The sequence below is a fragment of the Scylla paramamosain genome, chromosome 19 (genome assembly GCF_035594125.1).
Source record: "Scylla paramamosain isolate STU-SP2022 chromosome 19, ASM3559412v1, whole genome shotgun sequence".
NCBI classification, from domain to species: domain Eukaryota; kingdom Metazoa; phylum Arthropoda; class Malacostraca; order Decapoda; family Portunidae; genus Scylla; species Scylla paramamosain.
The window spans coordinates 4,991,904-4,999,616 of NC_087169.1; positions in this window are offsets into that span (position 1 = coordinate 4,991,904).

Sequence of the window (7,713 nt, forward strand, 5' to 3'; positions counted from 1 at the left end):
CATCACCAGACAGAGGCACAACTTGTATGTGCCGCGCACTAACACACTGTGGAGTCAGGCGCACCGAGGTACTGGGAATCAAACTGTGGAACGCTCTCCCGCCCCCCCCCCTCACACACGCACCCTCTCTTAGCACTTTCAATGCTAGATTTAAAGAATTTCTTCTAACAGAAAATGTTGAAGTTAGATTTAGGTTTTTACTGACTGATTACTGAGTACTTATTGAAATTTGTGTAATAACCACTTTGGTGGATAATAAAAAAAAAACATGAAATTTGAAACCTCTCTCTCTCTCTCTCTCTCTCTCTCTCTCTCTCTCTCTCTCTCTCTCTCTCTCTCTCTCTCTCTCTCTCTCTCTCTCTCTCTCTCTCTCTCTCTCTCTCTCTCTCTCTCTCTCTCTCATCGTGGGGACATCCATAGTTTGGAAGTTTTGCGACAAGCGTGTGCTCGTGAGGGCCGTACCTTAAAGACTGCTCGGCGGGAGTAGAATAATGTCTCTTCCATCACAGTACGCACTCTTCTCACTGAGGTCTTTAACAGAGTCCGCAAAATATCGAGAAAGTACTCTGCCCCATCTATCTCATCTCATGATGGGGGACGGTGGCAGACCCAAAGATAGTTGCCTGCCTGTTTGCTGAGCATTTTGGAAGTATCTCTAGAAAGGATCCAACTATACCTATGGCACTTCATCGTCGAAAATTGGAATCTGCTGGCATCAATTTTGCCCTTCCCTGGTAGTCTTATAATGTCCGATTTTTTTTTGTCTGAGCTACGCATGGCTTTATTCCAGTGGCGATGACAGCCCATATTCCTTTTCGCGCAATATATCCAACAAAACTTTTACCTTTCTACTTGACCTGTATAACTTTATATGGAATACCGGTGATTTCATCTTCTTGTAGTGTTGCTGTAATTATCATATTCGAAAGTCTGGAAAATATCATCAGCTGACAACCAATTATCGCCCCATTTCTTTACCTTCATGCATTTGTAAGTTGCTGGAAAAGAATTTGAATGTCAGTTTTATGTGGTACGTGGAGAGAGGGAATAACGTGTCTTAAGTTCAGTATGGTTTTCTGAAAATGCATTCTGCGACTGATGCTTTATTGTCACTGGAATCTTCCATTTGTGAGGCATTTGCTAATAAGCAACACCATGTCACAGTCTTCTTTTGATTAAGGCTGTGACCCAGCATTGCGTCATGGCATTTTACATAGTATAGTCGAGTTTGGTCTCGGTGGCCGACTCCCTATTTTCATACAGTAGTTTCTCTCTCTCTCTCTCTCTCTCTCTCTCTCTCTCTCTCTCTCTCTCTCTCTCTCTCTCTCTCTCTCTCTCTCTCTCTCTCTCTCTCTCTCTCTCTCTCTCTCTCTTTTTTCTTTTTTTTTAACGGGTACGGGTTGGTAGCGATCTGCCAAGAGTTTGCCCACATGAAGATGGCGTGCCACAAGGAAGTATACTTAGTGTCACACTCTTCGCTGTAGCTATAAATGGTGTCATTGGTGTACTTCCGGAAGGAGTTCGTGGTAGCTTACATGTCGATCTCATTTTCTGTGGCGATGATGGCATTGATTAAGAGAAAGCTGCAGGTGGCACTCTATAGGATTTTTTCAGCGGGCCTCAAATCGGGAATTTCGTTTCTCGGCTTCGATGACTGTGGCCATGCATTTTTGCCACCTCCATTGTGTTCACCCTGAACCAGACTTGTATCTGTATGATAGAAGAATCTCTTCTGTGGAGCAAACTCGTTTCCTGGTACTTATATTCAACAGTCGCCTAACTTTGGTACCCTACCTTTGGTATATTAGGGCAACATGTATGAAGGTGCTGTCACTTCTAAGAGTCTTCTTGAGATACTTCTTGGGGCTCCGACAGGCAGTCCCTCATTCTCTTGCATCGAACTTTTATTCTTTCTAAATTGGAGTATGGTTGTGAAATTTATTCTTCTTCAACTGAAGCTCATCTTCGTGTGTTGGATTCGGTGCATCATGCAGGTATTCATTCGCCTGGCAATTGGTGCGTTCTGCTTATCACCATTCCCTAGCTTACTGGTGGATGCTGGTGTTTTTTTTTATTGGATCTACGACAACAGTCGCTAATAATGAGGTGTTGGTATCGAATCTACCACCTGCCTCAGTCTGTCACTTGTCCGAGAGTTTCTCCCTTATATGATGCTCGCCTTAGTTTTCTGAAGCTCTCTGGATATTGTGTCAGGTCGGCCATGACTGAGTTTGATATACACTCCATCTCTATGTGTCCCCATCACCATCGCCCATCGCAGTTTTCGCTAGTATCGATCTGCCCTTTGTTGAAAAGATGGTTCAAAGTCTGATGTAGAAGTGAAGTATAGTGTTATTGTTACCGCCGAGCGGGTGAAAGACCGCCGAGCGGAAAGAAAGTTGTTGTTGAGCATGTGTATGCTAAATAATATGATTTGTGTTATGAGAGTTGAAGTGAAATAATAGAGATTATGGAAACTGAATTCATTATAGTTAATCACAGTATTGAAGATGTGTGAGAGGAACTAGCTGTGGAGAGCTTAGCTGCAGAGAGGTAGTGAGAATTGTTTTTACGTGGTAAAGTTGATGACATGGCGCGAAGGGTCATCTATAGGGATCTCTGTAGAGGAATGAGTCACCCAGGAACTATTGCTGACCTAAGGGTAAGACGGGCAGGCGTGAGGTGCCGAGGGCCAGCAGGAACGAAGCCCAGAGAGACAGTTTCCTTTGTACCACCACCGAGTTAGGGTGTAACTACTCCAGGAAAGATCGGACCTCTACAATACAGACGCAGGTGTTGCTTGGTGACAGGCCTCCTTAAGACCCCAACCACGTGAGTTCCACATCTGTATTACGAGGGGTTGATTGCCCTAATTAGCATAATTCATAATTAGTGATACGTTATGTTGATACAGTATGTAATAGTTAGTAATGCTACGCACGTCTTAGGTTTATTAATAATAATAATAATAATAATAATTATAATAAACGGTTTCTTATTTAGGCGGTTAACAAACTGAAAATGTACATAGGGGGTGGGAAAATACTTAACATTAATCCTAAAGGTAAGTCTAATCTAGAAGGGACTATTGATTGATGGCTCGCACCATGGTGGGAATCGCACTGAGTCTGTACCGGTCCGTGCGCGGCGCCTTTAGGGGCGTTATCTTGTTGTGGTGTCTGATGGCACGGACCAGGTGAGGCGCGTCAGGCGGCAGCATGTTTCTGAGACGTGGATGATGCAGTAGTCCCCTTCCAAACTTCTCCAGGGCCTCTCGGTGCCTGGTGTCTGGACAGACTCAGGGTGGTCAGGGCTTCTTCATAGGTAGTGTATGCAGGGTCAAGGATGACCCTGGACGCCCTTTTCTGCACTCTCTCTAGCTGTAGCTGTTGAGTGTGTGTGAGGGAGGAGGACCACGCTGGGGAGGTGTACATGAGTTTGGGGAGGATGAAGGTAAGGTACACCCCCCTTAACTCATCTGTCGGCGTCCCCAGCGACCTGAGTCTGCGCAGCATGTACAGCCTGTAGGTAGCTGATCTTACGGTGCTGGCGACATGCTGCTTCCAGGTCAGCTGGTCGTCCACCGTGACTCCGAGAAGCTTGGCACATCGGACCACCTGGAGGGGGTGAGGGCCCACTGTGAGCTGGGGAGGGGGCACTGGTACAGAGGAGATACAGAAATGCATCACCACAGTTTTGCTGTGGTTGATGGTCATCCTACTCTCCTCCGTCCACGTCACGAATTGCTTGCAGTGGCGAGTACTCCGGGTTCTTGGTGGAAACTGGGACGCACACGGTGCAGTCATCCACATACTTCCAGCGATGGGGGGCGTCAGTGAGGGCATCGTTAATGAGGAGGAGGAAGCATAGAGGACCCATCTTGGTCCCCTGGGGGACCCCACATGTCAACTGTTGGAAATTAGAGACAGAGCCCTGATAGCGAACGGCTTGACGCCTCCCTGTGAGGAAGTCGGCTAGCCACGCTATCAGGTTAGGAGGGAGACCCAGACTTACTGCCTTGCTGATGACAACAGTGTCATCAACAAGATCAAACGCTTTTTTGAAGTCCACAAAAGCAACAGCTAGAGAGGTGTTTCGCTTGTCCAGGTGGCTGTGGATGAATTCAAGGAAGCTGATTAGGTAATGGGAGGTGGAGGTGGCTTTAATATTTCCAAATTGTCTGATATCCACGGTATTACAAATATTGGCCCAATCATATACAAAATCTTCACAAATAAGGCTAGGGATAGGGGAGATAGAGACTGGCCTGAGGTCATTGAGTGGCTATGGACTGGAAGTTTTGGAGATGGGGGTGACGTAAGATGTCTTCCAGTCCGCGGGGCAAGAGTGTTGGGAGAGAGAGGCGTTTATTATGGAGCATAGCGGGGTTGCCAGCTCTACAGCAAATTCCTTGTAAACTTTTATAGGAAGGTCAGTGGGTGTGGTGGATCTTGGTTTGAATTTGAGTATTCTCTTAAAAACATCCACCGCCTGGACACTGAGGGATGGAAGGGAGCGGGAAGATAGGCAGGAAGCGGAGTGGTGTGGAGGGGAGGAAAGGTTTGACAGATAGCAGCAAAGTGATCGTTCATCTCCTATTATGTATGTCTTTAGGTTTGACCGAATGCAATAAACGATTCGCGTCACCGTGTGGGTCTAAAATCCTTTAGCTGCCTCCGGGCTGCTACAGTTATATTCCCTTCCTTCTGTCGACCTGTCTGTCGATCTTCTGTTATCTGCCTTTATTCTTTCCCTAGAAATAATTTTTACCTTACGACTTTCAAGTTTTACTGTTTTTAGTGAATCCCGTAGTGCGTTGTCTACCCTGGGGCATTTTACTTCCTCTCTCCCTACCCTAATTTTATCTATTTTAGAGTGGATTTATTTGTTTCAACGCATAGGATATCGCATAACATTTTGTTGGGTGTTCATGCTCTTCCACCTCCATTCCCTTTCATGATTTTTACTTCAGTATAAGGGTGACAGTTCTTGCCAGTTGACAGAAAAGCTATGAAGATGTGATTGCCACCAATAATATATATATATATATATATATATATATATATATATATATATATATATATATATATATATATATATATATATATATATATATATATATATATATATATATATATATATATATATATATATATAGATAGATAGATAGATAGATAGATAGATATATATATATATATAGATATATATATATATAGATAGATATATATATATATATATAGATATATATATATATAGATATATATATATATATATATATATATATATATATATATATATATATATATATATATATATATATATATATATATATATATATATATATATATATATATATATATATATATATATATATATATATATATATATATATATATATATATATATATATATATATATATATATATATATAGTGGAGTGCATTTGTCACGCCAGGGTGTTCGTGTTTTGGCCGAAACACTCGAGCGGGAGGTTACTGCACTCTAGCACTTTTTTCGTTAGTCGGGAGGGAAGAAGGGGTAGTGAGAAGGCGAGGGCCAAAACAGTTAAATCTAGAAAGGTAGCTAGCTCAGGGATGGTGAGAAATAGCTTAAGTGTTTAACAGTGTTGTATCAACAGTATAAATTAAAACAGATAACAAAGCAGAGTCGATATGGGTAGATATTAAAGAAGGATCGTAGTCAGTAGTACTAGGGGTAGTTTACAGACCACCGACCAGTACAGAGGAAATTAACACCTCACTGTGGCAGGAATTAAATAGAGCAGGCAGGTACAGTCAGGTATGTGTGGTAGGAGATTTTAATTTTAGGAATATCGACTGGAGTCTGATGGTGGGTAACAAGGAAGCAGAGGAATTTCTTAAGGTAATTCGGGATAATTTTTTATAACAGGTAGTCGTAGAACCCACAAGGGGGAATAATATTCTAGATTTAATTCTTACTATCAGGGAGGAAGCAGTCACGCAGGTAGAGGTTGGAGGACAGCTAGGTAACAGTGACCATAGGGAAATTAGGTACAATTTAGAATGGGAAAAAACTGTTAGGAACAAAAACACAAGTAAAATACCTGACTTTAGGAGAGCAGATTTTGAAGAATTAAAAAGGTACCTCCAAGGAGTGGACTGGCAAAGGATGCAGGGTGAGGTCAGGTCAGGGATGGAGTTCAGAGAGATAAGGCAGGATAAGAGAGGTGAGGTGAGGCGTGAGGGTGTAGGAGAAGAGGAGGGAAGGTGTGTCCGGAAGGGAGGAGGAAAGAGGAAGGGGGGAGCTAGGTGTGAGTATGTTGGAATGTCAGGTCATGCTGAAATGAGAGAGGTGAGGTCGAGGCGAGTAGATGATGGAGTGGAGAGGATGGTAGGGGACGAGATGAGGGGACTAGGTGAAGTAAATGTAGATGAATTGTATAGATATTTCGTAGATAAATTTCATACAGGTCAGTTAGCAAATATCCCGTATAGAACAATAAGATCACAAAAAAATGACCCTAAATGGATGACTGCTAGGTTAAAGCATTATATAGGGCGTAAGAGAAGTATATATAAGAGATTAAGGGCAGGTGAAGAAGTTTTAAGGACACAATATAATGAATTAGTTAGAACAGTCAGGAAGTTAACGAGGAAAGCTAAGGACAATTATGAATCAAAGGTAGCCAGCCAGGCGAAGACGGACCCCAAAGGGATTTTATCAGGTATACAGGACGAAGAATAAGGATACTGTAGGTCCATTAAAGGCAGCAGATGGAGAGCTGGTTAGCTCTGGAGAGGAAATAAGTAAACTTCTGAATGATTATTTTTTAACTGTCTTCACCCAGGAAAACATGCAGGATATGCCAGATAGTGAACAGGTGTTTAGAGCAGATGAGAATGAGAAGCTGACAGATATTTCCATAACTAGGGAGATAGTGGAACAGGAGATAGGCTAAAAAAGTTCAAGTCACCAGGACCTGATGAAATATATCCTAGAGTACTTAAAGAATGTAAAGAGATTATTAGTGAGCCGTTAGTTTCTGTCCTTAGGAAATCACTGGAGTCGGGTGAGGTACCAGTAATGTGGAGGCAGGGTAATGTAGTACCCATCTTTAAGAAAGGAGATAAAACTTAAGCGTCTAATTATAGACCTGTCAGCTTAACTTCAGTTGTAAGTAAAATGTTAGAGTCAATAATAGCGAGGAACATTAGGGAACATTTACACAAACATAACTTGATAAATCAGTCACAGCATGGCTTCACGAAGGGGAAGTCTTGCCTGACAAACTTGTTAAGTTTTTACAGTAAGGTGTACGAGGCAGTAGATAATGGTGATAGTTATGATATCTTATATCTGGACTTTAGTAAAGCATTTGACAAGGTACCCCATCAAAGGCTCCTGAGAAAGGTTAGGGCACACGGGATAGATGGGAAGGTGTTAGGCTGGATAGGGTCATGGCTTGGTAACAGGCGACAGAGAGTGGTAATAAACGGCTCGAAATCCGAGTGGGGTCATGTAATTAGTGGGGTGCCACTGGGATCAGTATTAGGACCATTGTTATTTCTAATGTATATCAATGACTTGGATAGTGGAATTAGTAGTGATGTTAGTAAATTTGCGGATGACACAAAGATAGGTAGATTAATTAGGTCAGAAACGGATGCCATCGCCTTGCAGGCAGACTTAGAATGAATTAATGGACGGATAGATGGCAAATGCAATTTAATAT